This window comes from Canis lupus, chromosome 23 (genome assembly GCF_011100685.1).
Source record: "Canis lupus familiaris isolate Mischka breed German Shepherd chromosome 23, alternate assembly UU_Cfam_GSD_1.0, whole genome shotgun sequence".
Taxonomy (NCBI): Eukaryota; Metazoa; Chordata; class Mammalia; order Carnivora; family Canidae; genus Canis; species Canis lupus.
Window position 1 is genome coordinate 9,625,166 of NC_049244.1, and position 13,510 is coordinate 9,638,675.

At 44.0% G+C, this 13,510-nt stretch overlaps 1 protein-coding gene across 4 annotated transcripts in view; it reads left to right on the plus strand.

Moving 5' to 3' along the window:
- The first annotated feature begins 552 nt into the window (after positions 1–552).
- Positions 553–13,510, plus strand: part of MYRIP (myosin VIIA and Rab interacting protein) — a 361,492-nt gene continuing 348,534 nt past the window's right edge. For 3 of the 4 annotated variants that reach the window (XM_038570504.1, XM_038570506.1, XM_038570507.1), the window contains exon 1: positions 949–1,067. The gene's annotated coding sequence lies outside the window, so the exon portion shown is untranslated. Of the gene's footprint in view, positions 682–948; positions 1,068–13,510 lie in introns of those variants that run through there. The other variant, XM_038570505.1, reaches the window with a different exon arrangement.

The following is a 13,510-nucleotide window of genomic DNA, read 5'->3' on the forward strand; positions in this document are numbered from 1 at the left end:
AGCGACCCGAGGTCTGCCCGGGGGCGCCCGCGCCGCGGCCCCAGCGCGACACTGCGCGGCGGGGAAGAGCCGGGAAGGGGCGCGCGCAGCCCCGGCCTGGCCCGGCCCGGCCCCCGCCCCCGCCCCGCCCCGGCGCCGCCTCCCCCCGAGGCGCCCCGCCCCTCCCGGCGCCTGCCGCCCGCGCGCCCCGGGAGCCTGCGGACCTCCGGCCGGCCCGCACCCCCGCCCCGCCGCCGGCGCCCCCGCCCCCCGCCCCCGCCCCGGGCGTCCTGATTGGCCAGCGGCGGGGCCAGCAGGTGGCGGCGGCGGCGGCGGCGGCGGGGCTGGCCCAGGCTGCCCCAGGCTGCCCCAGGCTCCTGCGGCGCGGGCGCCTCCCTCGCCGCCGCTGCCAGCGCCTCCCGCCCGCCTCCCGCCTCCCGCCTCCCGCCCGCTCCCCGCCCGCCTCCCGCCCGCTCCCCGGCGCCCGCTGCGGCTGCGGTTCTGGCAGCCGAGGCCCCGCGGCGCTGCAGCTCAGAGCCGGCGCTGACCGACCCGCGCCCCTGCCTCGCTGCCCGCAGCTCCCTCGTCCACGCGCGGCGCGGCGCTGCGGCAGGTGCCCCCGGCGCCCCGAGACGCCGTGGCCTGAGCGCGGCCGCCATCGGTGACCCCGGCCACGGATCGGCTCCAGCCCGGCCACTCCGCGTGAGTCCCCCCGCCCCCCCGGCCGCTTTGCGCCACTCTCCCGCTGGCCTTGCCGCACCCGGGGGGGGTGGAGGTGCCGCCCCGTCGCCCGCACCCGCGCGAGTCCTGGGCCGGGGCCCCCGCTCGGCCAACGGCTCCGCGGAGGGGCTGGGCGGGGGGCGCTGAACTTGCCGGAGAATCGCCGCAGAGTCGGACCCGCCCGTTTCTCCTCGGCGGGGCGGGAGCTGGTCCCCCCGCGGCCCTCCGTTTGCAGCCCCCACTCCACTGGCCGCGCAGCTGCTGGGCTGCGGGCCGCCCAGCGCGGCGGACTGGACTCTTCCCGACTCTTGCTTTCTGTGAAATGGGGCTATTCAGGGACTCGCTCAAGGTCGTGGCCGGCGCGCGGAGTAAGAGCCCTAGTAGATCGCGCCCGGCGGGGGCCGCGGACCGCCGGGGGGGGGGGGGGGCTACTGCGGGTGGATGTCACTTCAGTTCCATCCCGGTCTCCTTTTCATAGTTCCTTCCCCTCCGCCGGATTTGGAGAGGTCGGGAGCCCATCCCAAGGGACCCTACAGAGGCATGGGGGCATCCGGGGGGACCTCTGGAGTGAGCGTGGAGCCAAGCGCTTCCGTGGCGGGAACCCCTGGACCCGCAGCATTTGTAGCATCGCCTCCCCACCCCACCCCCATTCCCAGGCACTTAATTTGCTAATGTCTTAGCAAGGTAAGGGAACTTGCTAGGTGCTTGCTCTTAGATCCATCCTGCTCCGTTTCCTTCTCCCCAATAAGCCCTGTCCCCGAGGATAAGTATGGGAGAGACTAACTGTGCACCCCAGTCTGGGCCCAAGGACTTTGTAAGAGAAGCAGGTACGCTCTGCTGTTGGCTTAGCCAACATTGGCTCTCATCGACCCTAAGAAAATGCCTGGAGTCTGGCTTCGTTCCTGCCCGCCCTACTCCAGGACGTGTGATCTGGGTCTGTTGCACTTTCGATGGGGAGGGTGGAGCCCAGTCCCAGAATGTGCAACTGTTGACGGATGTGAGTAGTTTACTCCAGCTCCTTTGAGGCAGCTTCTGTGGTGCTGTGGGTGGTTCTCCAGCTTTGGGCTGTGGAGAGAGTCACCCCTCCTCTTTGACATTGTTACCCTGTTCCTCCCAACTCAGGCTACCTCGCCCTAACTCAGGCTGATCAGATGGCTACTCAGATAGCTTTATGATGTCTGACAGATATCTTTGAACCTCAACTTTTTTTTTTTTTTTTTAAGTAATGTCTATGCCCAAGGTGGGACTTGAACTCAAGAGGCCAAGATCAAGGGTCACATGCTCTACCGAACTGAGCCATCCAGGTGCCCCTGAGCCTCAATTTTTTAATCAGTAAAGCAGAATAATCCCTGTCTTTTAGTCTTCCCAAGGCAGTTAGGGTTCATGGGACATGGTAGAGGTGAAAATAGAAGGAAGATGGTTTCAGATGGTCTGAGCTGGGGCTAGAAGTGGAGGTGATTTAAAGAATTTTTTTACAGCAGTCTCTGGGACCCTATTACAGATCTAAAAATCTTTCCAGAGAAATTTAGTTTGGTAAGACTTTGAAAATACAACTTTTCATATTCCAGTTGATGTTCCTTACCTGTCCATGGGTAGCTGCATCTCTTCCAATGATCCCCTACCCCATCTGTGGTGTCTGGGCCAGAAGCTAGCTGTCTCTGTGGGGGGTGAGGGGCTGTCTGTGGCGGTGGTGAGCCACCAGGTATGTGTGTGTGTGGGGGGGGCACTGTCTTTGTGGAGCTGAAGTGTGTCTCTGTAGAGATGTGTGTATCTCTCTGTGGCCAAGGTTTCCTGTGGAGGGGGGGCAGGTAATTGCCTGTTCATTTTCGGAAAAGTGAAGTAATAGCCAGGCTCAGTAATGTAAACTAACAGTGATATAGATTGTGTCCTTTCTCCTTCCTCCCTGCCCAGAGGGGCAGAAGGAGAGCTCATCTGTGGTCTTGGCCTTCTGAGAAACCAATTGATGCAGACTGAAATACCTCAGAAAGGAATGAGCATCCTCCGTTCTTGGTTCGTACTGTGTCTGCATAGCCTTTTGTCCCAAAGGCAAGTTAAAGAGGGACGACTGGTTAGAACTTGGTGAATTTATTTTAATATCATATTAAGCTATGGCATAATCACAGAAGAGGGGACAGATCTGAAATGTACACTCTGGACTTTCGCAAACTGAACACACCTGTGTAACCGGTGCCCAGATTAAGATCTAGAATGTTACCAGGTTCCCTATGTCCTCTGTGGGAACTGTCCCCCAAGGGTAACCATCATCCTGCTTAGTTTTGTCAGGCAAGTTTTGTCTTTATTCCTATTATTATTTATTTCACCAGTTTTGTTTCAAAGCTAAGATGAAACTGCTTGATGATTTTCTACCTCTTTTTTTAATGTATGCAAACCAAAGGTAGTTATATGTAAGCCAGTCCAGAAATCTAGAAGGGAGAATTTGGTCTTAAGACCTGGGTGGAATCTAAACTGGTTGTCTCCTCCCCCATCCCCCCAGGATGTTCTTGGGCAGTGAATCAAGCCAGACCCCAGACACAATAGGGCTGATACTGATAAATTGAAGGCAATTTATTCATAAAGTGTATTTGAAAAATGCAAGTCTGACATAGTGTCGTGATAAAATGTAAATCAAAAAATATGAATGAATTATCATTTGAAACATAAAAATGGGAATATTTTGAATCTCTCAAAATTAAAAATTGGTAGAGGATGCCAGAATGTCAAGGCTGAATGAGTTATAAACTCTTTGTGCTGTTGCCACAAGGTGGCGCCACCGTGGCTAGACACCGGCAATACCTGGCATTCTTTCCCAAGCCCCCAGGAAGGACTCCCAGGAATAAAATCCAACAGCTCGGTATCTCCAGAGATGATTTTCAAACACTGTGGTTTTTCCAGCGTTTGGCAGGCAGGCCTTCCCTCTCGTGCCTGCTGCACTAAGTCCATGGATGGAACCCTGCCCCAGCTTTTCAGGAGGGTGGTTTGTGGGTTAGAGGCTCTTGTATGTTGGAGAAGGTGGAGGCCGAGACACTCTCTTCGGTTTATGGAACTGTGGTATGTCCTTGGGATTTTAAAGAGGGTCGACTGAGAAGCTAGGTCAGGTGTGTTGTGGTTATCTTTGTCTCATTTCACCCCAGAATTTCCCCAAAGGTGTGAGAGAAGGAGTTCTCTTTCCTGAGGCAGGCAGAGCACTGTGGTGGTGAACTCGGAAAAATAAACAGGCAGACTGCTGCCCTACGAAATGCCCCTGTGTTCCACAGGGTGGGGGCCAAGTCTCAAGGGGAGACCGCAGGGTGTGGGCTCTTACATCCAGCTGTGGAGAGGATAGGCAAAAGCATCTAGTGCCTTTTCTTTTTACCATCAATGTGACCGAGATGCTGCCTAGAAGATTATATTCATGCAAATTGCTGCTATGCCTGCGGTTGCTAAGAGTGTTTGAGTATTTGCCGTGTGCTGGACACTGCATATATATATATATATATATATATATATATAGTCAATCTCCACAATAGGAGGAAGGTGGCTATCTCATTTTCTAGATGAAGGAACTGGGCCTCGAAGCACTCTTCCTGAATTTGCATGTTATGTGAGCCAGAGCAAAGACAGAACCAAGTCTCTCAGATGACTGCCCTTGCTGAGTTGTGCCCTTCTGCAGGGTCAGAGTAGCCTTGCACAGTTCTTTTGTCTTCTCTGGCACCGGGTATAGCACCTTACATGGAGTAGCTACCTAAGGTTAGGTATGGGATTGCCATTAGGTAGAAACTTCTCTGATGAGCAAGAGGGAAATCCAGACAGCAAAGGATGAGAATTTGGGGTTGAGTCCGTGCAACCTGCAACATTGGGTCGGTGTGTGCCCATCCAAATGTGTAGTCCTACTTCATGTTTAAAAGTTTATGTAAATGGAGATCTGTTATTTGTTTTTGTGATTTGCTTTTTTCACACAAAACTGTTGTTTTTTTTAAACGTATGTTGATAACATTTGTTGATGGTTGTAAGTTTAGCTGATACATTTTAACATAGTATTTCCTTGTTTGGTATGCCGGAGTTTAAATATTGCTCATTGATGGACAAAAAGATGTTTTTCCCTTTTGCTATTATGAAAAATATTGCATATCCTTGATAATATTGCTTATCCTTGATTAGGTTCTGTACAAATATATGTGTGTCTTGGATTTATATTCCCAAAAGTTGAATGACTGAGTAGGATAATATGCCCGCATCAACATCTATGTGTTACTAGGTTTTGCTAATTGCTCTCTGTAGTGGTTGGGTCACTTTACTCCCACCAGCATTGTTTTGGAGTTCCTTGTATCCGGCTATCTGCGACTGTGCCATCAGATATTTTAACTTTGGTTCATCTAAAAAAAAAAAAAGAAAAAAAAAAAACACCTTTGGTTCATCTAATCGGCATGAAATGTGTTTCACTGCTCTTTTACTTTGCATTTCCTGCAGAGGTTTTTTTGTTTGTTTGCTTCTTAAAGATTTTATTTTTAAGCAGTCTCTATACTCAGCATGGGGCTTGAGCTCACAACCCTGAGGTCAAGAGTCTATCGACTAAGCCAGCCAGGCACCTCTCCCATAGAGACTGTTAAAAAATATATTTTGGTTTTCCAAGTTTCTTTTCTGTACCTTGCTATTATTCTTTACTAGATAAAACTTTTTAAAAAGATTTTATTTATTTATTCATGAAAGACACAGAGAGAGGCAGAGACGTAGGCACAGGGATAGGCTGGCTCCCTGCAGGGAGCCTGATGCAAGACTCCATCCCAGGACCGCCAGGATAACATCCTGAGCCAAAGGCAGATGCTCAACTGCTGAGCCACCCTGGTGCCTCTAGATAAAACTTTCAAATCTTTAAACACATCTGAAATTTATATTTCTGTGTTGTGTGAGGCCAGGATCTAATTGTTTTCCATACTGAAAACCACTTCTCCCACTGTCATTTAATAAATAGTTACCTATTTTCTCACTTATTTTGTTGCCATCTCTGTCATACCAGCTTCTGTTATATTTTTGGAATCTATTTCTGAACTCTGTTCTGTTCATCTCTTTGTGATTTCTGAGCTAATACCATTTCATTGAATTATTAAACCTTTATAATAAATGTTTTCTTCTTAGCCTTCTTCTTCAAAATTGTCTTGTTGACCCCTTAGACTTCAACATGAATTTTAGGATCTTTCCTAAATACCCCTTTTCATGAAAAATACTGTTATCAAAATTTGGTAAGATATCAAATAAAACTTATTTCATTGTTTCTTTTTCTTCAAATGTAATGCTAATCAAAACTTTTAACTTCCCATTATTTACTGTGAAAGTTTGCTTTCCATTTTAAGTGGATTTACTTTAAGTGACTCATCTCTGGTCCCAGATACCTTGAATAATAAGGAGCATTTGCATATGATTTTTAAAACACATAAGATCATTTTTAAACTCAACAACATACGAGTAATGTTAAAGTCAGTGATTATTCTTCTGGGGCATTGTTTTTATCCTCCTAATAACTCATTTCATTTAGATACCATAGTTTATTCAACAAAATTATTCTTTAAAACATTGAGCACTTTACACTTTTTATTATAACTTCATCCTTCTACACATTTTTGTTTCCTTAGGATGAAGTACTCTGTTGAAAGTTGTTTACTTTTCCTTAAATTTTTGATACATGTTGCCAAATAACCCTCCAGGAAAGTTTATAAATTTATTTTGCTATTAGTCATGTATGAGTGCACCAGATCCTCATGCCTTGCCAGTGATAAATACAATTATTCATCATCATTTCCAGTTTAACGGACACAGGGAAAAACCAGGCTCTTGTTTTTTTATTTTGCTTTTTTCTAGCAAGACAGAACATATCTTCATGTTTATTGGTTCTTTATAGCAGACTCCACTATAGAATTTTCCATGAAGATTATTTCTCTTTTACTTACTTTCTCTTTTTTATTCTTTTTAAAGATTTTATTTATTTATTTGGAGGGGGGAGAGAGAGAGCATGCGAGTGAGTGAGCTCACTTATTAAATAAGGAGTAAATGCTCCTTATTATTCAAGGTATCTGGGACCAGAGATGAGTCACTTAAAGTAGGGCAGAGGGAGAGGAGCAGTAGACTCCCAGCTGAACACGGAGTCCGATGCTGGGCTCAATCCCAGGATGCTGGGATCATGACCTGACCTGATGGCAGACGCCTAACTGACTGAGCCACCCAGGTGCCTCTCTTTTACTTTCTGTAAAAGAAACTTGTATTATCACTTGGTGTTTATGAGAGAGCAGATTGTTTTGCACAAATCATGTTCATATTCTAATGTTAAATATCATTTCATCATATGAAAATACCATATTGAAAAAAATCTGTTCCTCCATGATGAATTTTAGATTATTTTTGTATTTTTTGATTATTACACGTATGCATGCAGTAAACGTCTTTGAAATGTATTTACACACATGCAAAAGAAAATCTTGAGGATATATGCCCAGAAGTGGGATTGCATGATCATATTTTATGCACACTTACAGCTTGACCACCTGGTGCCAAATTATTCCCCAAAGTGGCCATGGTCGTTTAAACTTCTGTGGCAGTGCATACCAATAGTATCTGTCACAGTAAGGAAACAATAATATTAGAGAATGAAGAACAAAAGTGCTAAAGGAAAAAGTGAATCTGTATGTATGTTTGCATGTATATAAATATCCCAAAGTTTGTTTAGAAAATTCAGAGGTTTTTAACCATTTCATTTTGAAACTGACATCATTAGAAACAATTATATGTAAGTATAAATCATGAACATCATATAAATACTTCCTTAGCTTAGGAGAGTTGGTAAGAGTTTAAGTAAAAGGTAATCTGTTTAGTAGTGCTTTTTCAGGGTAGCCCGAAAAAGGAAATGGGCCCAGTGCTGGGCCTCTCCACCTCAGAGTGTGGGTTCCACCATTGGACAGTTAGTTGTCCCTTTTCATCACCTTGTCTTGTAAAATTTAGAAGACCGGGAGAATAACTCTAGAATAATATTGTGCCATTAATACCCTATGCCAAAGAGTTTATGCGATCAGTTGCTAGTGAGAGTGAGACTAGAACAACATGAAACCACTACCAGGTTAGTGAGGGAAAAGGCTGAATGATGAACTTGGTTGGGGACAGGCTGGAAACTTTACTGAGAGAAATGTGTCCCACTTCAAGTGTTCTCGGAGAATCAAGTCTGCATTTGTGTAAGCATAAAAAGAGCTTTATGAAATTGCTGAAATGCTAAGACTGTTTTTGGTTTGGTATTCAGCCATGTGTTATATTCCCCCATTACCTTCTGTAAGTAATTATGAGTTAAATTTTTTGTATATATTTATATATCATCAGCTGGGGAAAGAAAAACACTTGAAGAAAGTTCTTTTGTGGCTGTGATTTACAGCATAATGCTACAGATATGACAGACACGCAGTCTGCAGCTGGGATGTACAAATCTGTTCTGTGGGCTGACAATTTAATCTCATTGGGCAGACACTTGAGAAAAGACTGCAAGACATGCAAGGAAGGGCGGATACCTGGCAGACAGAGGTGCCCGTGGCCCCAGGGTCTGATGTGGCTGTTTGCCAAGGTCCCCAAATAATCTTTTGATACCGACTTGTGGCTCAGTTAACCATGTCATCCTATATGATTCTTTCTTTTTTGGTATGAAATGTAACTATGTCAAGGCATGCAGGGTCATTTTCTAGGCTTGGAAGCCTAGATATCTACAGTGTAGGAAGTGATAGCTACATTGCAGGAAAGGAAAAGAACCTTTCTCTTTACACTATTTTCTCTGAAGATTCCTGAATCTGGAGAAACAGTCCTGCTAGCCCCAAACCCCTTCCTAACCTCCACTTGAGGACCATTGTCTCAAGCATAATTTATTTTATCTATGTAGCTCCAGACCCAGAAGGTGGCAGGTGCTGTTTTATGTTTGTGTTATATAAATGTGGTTTGGCTGTTTTGCTTTTTTTTTTTGCAAAGCAATTTATTGATCATTAGGGACTTTGATTTACTAGAATGACATGTAACCAGAGTATTCAAGATTACTGTCTTTCCTTTATGGCTAATTAGAAGAAAAATAATAAAAATACTGCTTTAATTGAATCCCTGTTTAGTCTTTTAGAAATCTGCCAGTTGGTTTTTCAGCTTCGCGGTCCAGTAAATGTCAGGTGCCTCTCCTAGGACTGCAGATCTTGCAGCCTGGTGCCTGCATGCTCTGGAGACCCTGTAGGTGTCCCCTTGTGCTTCTAGTTCTGAATCTGTTTTCCCACAGCTTCCAGGTACCTTGTGGCTTCCCTTCCCACTGGCTCAGTGCTACACCCACTTTCTGCCTCAGTTTCCTTCCCATCAGACTGCTACTGATAGGGGATGGCAACACAATGCTGTTATTTTCTCCCTTCTCTTTTCTTTAAATGATCTAAAAACAATGAAGAAAATGAAAAATGAAACAAACCACTGCCATTTTTGGCAAATTGGGGAGATGGTTAAAATTGTTTTCCCCAAAAGGAAGGGCTACCTGAAGTGGGATGGAGTGGGAACGCAGTGGAGGCACGGAGATGTGCTGTGGGTGTTCAGTCAAGATCACATCTCAGGAGGGCAAGAACTCTTGGTTGGGCACAAAACCTAAGTTCCTTTTAGTTCACAGTGGGGTAAGAAAGCCTATAGAGGCGGCCACCACTTCCTACCGCCCCAGATGAGTGCCATCTCTCTTTTTCTCCTGATCTGTCTCACCAGAGGTACAGATTCTTTTCAGACTTTCTAGAGAACCAATATTTGGCTTTCATTTCTTTCTTGTAACATTATTTTTTATTTTATTAAACTTTGTTCTCATCCTTATTATTTCCTTTCTTCTACTTTCTTTGACTTCATTCTTTTTCTAATCTCTTAAATTTCCAAGATTAATTCATTAGCTTCCAGCCTTTCTTCTTACTCAGATATGCATTTGGCCCAAGAGATTTGCCTCAAGTATTACTCTAGCAATATTTGTATCCCACAGTTTTGATTTGTAGTGTTTTTATTGTTCACATGTAAGTTTTAACATTTTCATTGATTTCTTCTTTGACTTATACGTTCTTTATATGCTTTTGTTTTATTTTTTAAATTTCCAGAACTTTTTAGGCATTATTTTTTTCTATTTTAATACATAGTGAGTAAAGAGTGTGGTCTACATGATTCCATTTCTTTGAAATTTGTCGGGATTTGTTTTATGGCCTGGTACATAGTCAGTTTTTACAAATTTCCATGACTTCTTGAAAAGAGAAAAAAAACCAAAGTAAATGGTTGCAGTGATCAATATATGTTCATTAGCTTAAGCTAATTAATTGTGATATACAGATCTTCCATCTTTACTTCTTTACTCTTTTTTTTTTTTTTTTTTTTGCAGCTTAGGTAATCAGTTATTGAGGGAGCACTTCAATTATACAGGTGGAAGATTCTTCTAACATCTGGGTCTCTCAGTTCCTTGACATGCTTTGTTCCAATTTTCTGTCTTTCACCCCACCCTGCCACTGACTTCCATAGTCATAGATGGACGTTCTCAGTCCTTATAATGGCCAATGCTTCATCATCTGTTGCATGCATCATGTGTTTAGAGAACCAACTTCCATCTCCAGCTCTTTCCATCTCTTGCTCCAATTCTAACAGTCCCTTAGTCTCCTGACTTTTGCTCCATGACCCCAAACCCTTGAGGTTTTCTCCTTCTGCCTTTTCCAGCCTATATTTCATGTGGTACAGTATAATCAATCCTTGGAGTACACCCTCAGTTCACGTACCCATCCCAGATAGCATCCTTCTCACTCAGCAGAAGCACAGAGTGGTTCAGTCCCCATCTTTGTGTCCTCCTGCCTACATCTGTGCTGCTGAATGTGGCCAAAGGAAAACTCACAAGCAGTTGACTGGTCTCACATGGTCATGAACATTGGGTGGATCTGTGGTGCTGCCTGATAACTTCCCTGGGACTGGCCCTCTCCCGTTCTCTTCATTGATTATCTCACATTCCCCCCATCGTGACCTTCTGTCTATCCTCATTCTTAACAGTGTCCCTGCTGGAGAAATAGGGCTATCCAGGAGGGGAGCTCCCACCTGGATAGCAAATGGACTTGCTCTGCCATTTGCCCATATGCCTTCATCTGTAGCCACATAATCTGCCTTGTTTTCTGGCACTAACCATGAAATATCTGTGCTCAGATTTAAAGTCAGAGCCTCTCTCCCCTGGCCCTGCAGCCCACCTACCTTAAATAATCAAGGATATCACTCCAGTGATTCTCCCTCTGTATTACCAGTTTTCTCATCCCTATCAGGTAATTTTTATTGGCTTACAAACATGTTATTCTCCTTTCTTAGAAAACAGTCCCTCTGTAACTTACTTCCACCTCTAGCTGTGGTTCCAGTTCTTAGCTTTTCTATATATAAAACCTGCTAACGAGAGTTGTCTGGACTCACTCTGCAAATTCTCTCCTCCCATTCTCTGTTAACCACACCCCTGCGGATTGCCAGCTCAGTTCATCATCAACTTCACCAGCAACTGCCCAATGACTAATGATCCCACTTTACCAAACACAAGGGCTGTTCTCATCCTCATCCTTCTTGCTCCATTAGAACCATTTGACTCAGCCAATCAGCCCCTCTTCCTTGATATACTTTCTTTCCTACGTCTGGTGGATATACTCGTAGATTCCTTCTATACTCTTGATAGTTCTTTATCCTCTTTCAAGTGCTTCTTTGTCTTTTGCTTGACCTCTGAATGTTGGAGTGCTCCAAGGCTGAGTCTTTGATCCCCTTTGCCTTTTTATTTATATTCCCTCCCTACAGATTTCACCATGGTCTTGTTTCATGGTTTTAAATACCATCTGTGTCAGTGATCTCAAACCTTTACCTCGAGACTGGACCTCTCTCTCAAATTCCTTGAATATCCTACTTGACATCTCTTACTGGATGTGCAGTAATCATACTCAAATAGTCTCTCCAAACCCATTCTACCTTAATTTTTCTCATTTAGTTGCTTAGGTCCCAAGCAATATAATCAATCTAAAGTTATTAATGCCTTGTGTGTGTGTTTTTTGTTTAAAGATTTTATTTGTTTATTCATGAGAGACACAGAAAGAGAGAGAGAGAGAGTGAGAGAGAGGCAGAGACACAGGCAGAGGGAGAAGCAGGCTCCATGCAGGGAGCCCGACATAGGACTCGATCCCAGGTCTCCAGGATCACGTCCTGGGCTGAAGGTGGCACTAAACAGCTGAGCTACCTGGGCTGCCCAATGCCTTTTTTTACCCTTTTTTTTTTCCATACTACTCTTTGAAATCTGGTGTGTATTTTTCAATCATGGCAAATCTTAGTTTAGATGCTTAATTTTCACCAGAATTACTTGATTCATATTTAGATTTAATGAAACATACAGTTAAAGTCTATCCACAAACCAAAGTTGTTCTAAATTTTGAAAAATGTTTTCCTGTAGCTGAATTGAATATCATTTAACAGGAAAAGTTAGACTTATTTTGCATAGCATCTAGCCCTCTTTTGGTTAGAAGGAAGTCAAGAATTTTGTCTGGAGCAGCTGTATTCTTCTTTTATTATCTATCCAATAGGATATGATCTAGGGTCAAATCTCTTTATAATGCTATTGTTTATATATTTTTGAATATAACCACAGTTTGCAAGGCCTAGCCAAGCATAATATTTTATTGTCAATAGTTTCAGTGTCTCCTTCCTGAATAGGGGTGAGCCCTGGGTTATAACCCAGGACATAGATATCTGTAGCTCCCTGGCATTAATTTTCTTCAAGAGACTTCTCTAGGTTCATGGAAAAACTCCACAAATAATTACTTTTCCAGTGGAAAAGGATGTCTTGTGGTGTTTCCTTTTCTTCCGTTAGAAAACATATAAGAAATTCACTTAATTGCCAGATAGAGATACAGAGGTTAAGATCTTGTGTTTTTGCCCTTTTGGACTCATTATTCTGAAATGGTCTTAGAAATAAGCTTTCAGGACTTGGTAGGATAGGCGTTCAGTACTCAGTGTTTACATCAGATAAATCTGATAAAATAAAAAAAAATTTGGAGGAAACGCCATCCCTCTCCTCTGCAGCATGGCCAGTTTGGGGCATAAAGCACTCATTTCTCAGGAAGGAACTTCCTGAAAATCTAGTCAGCAGCAAAAATGTTTTTTTTTTTTTAATGGATCTTTAAAAAAATACTTAATAAAGTTGTTTGGGGTTCAGTGTAGAAGCGAAGGCCTGATTTTAGTGTAGAGTGGTGCCCCCAATGAGCCTGCACAAATAAGATGGATCCACTCTAGGCTTACTGTCATCTCTGTCAATTTTTGCTCATTGAGATGGCACTGTTTAGATGCTGCCCTTCAGACAGATGCCCCAAAATGTACCTCAGGAGCCTTAGTTTTATAACCTTGGACTTAGCCATTTCATTTCTGGGAATCTAGCCTAAGGTGAAAAGTCCTTAATGTGGAAAACCCTTTATGCCCAAAGATGTTTATCATAGTTCTCTGTGAAATGGTCCAAAATTAGAATTAATCCAGATGTACAACACTGGGAACAGGTTGATAAGTATATGCATAGGACAAAATGTCATGTAACCATTAGGAGTAATGCTTAAAAGTAATCCTACTAACATGGAAATATGCTGGAGATAAGGTGTTTAGTAGAAAAAGACACACTTCTGTGTATAATTGGACAAAAACAACAACAGTACCTTCAAAGAATGGCACTTCAGTGAAGCAATGTGTTAGTATCAGTTCTATTTGTTTGGTAGTGTCATGGGATTAATTTTCTTTTATTACATTATCATGTCTTTCAAGTTTTCTTACGTGGGAA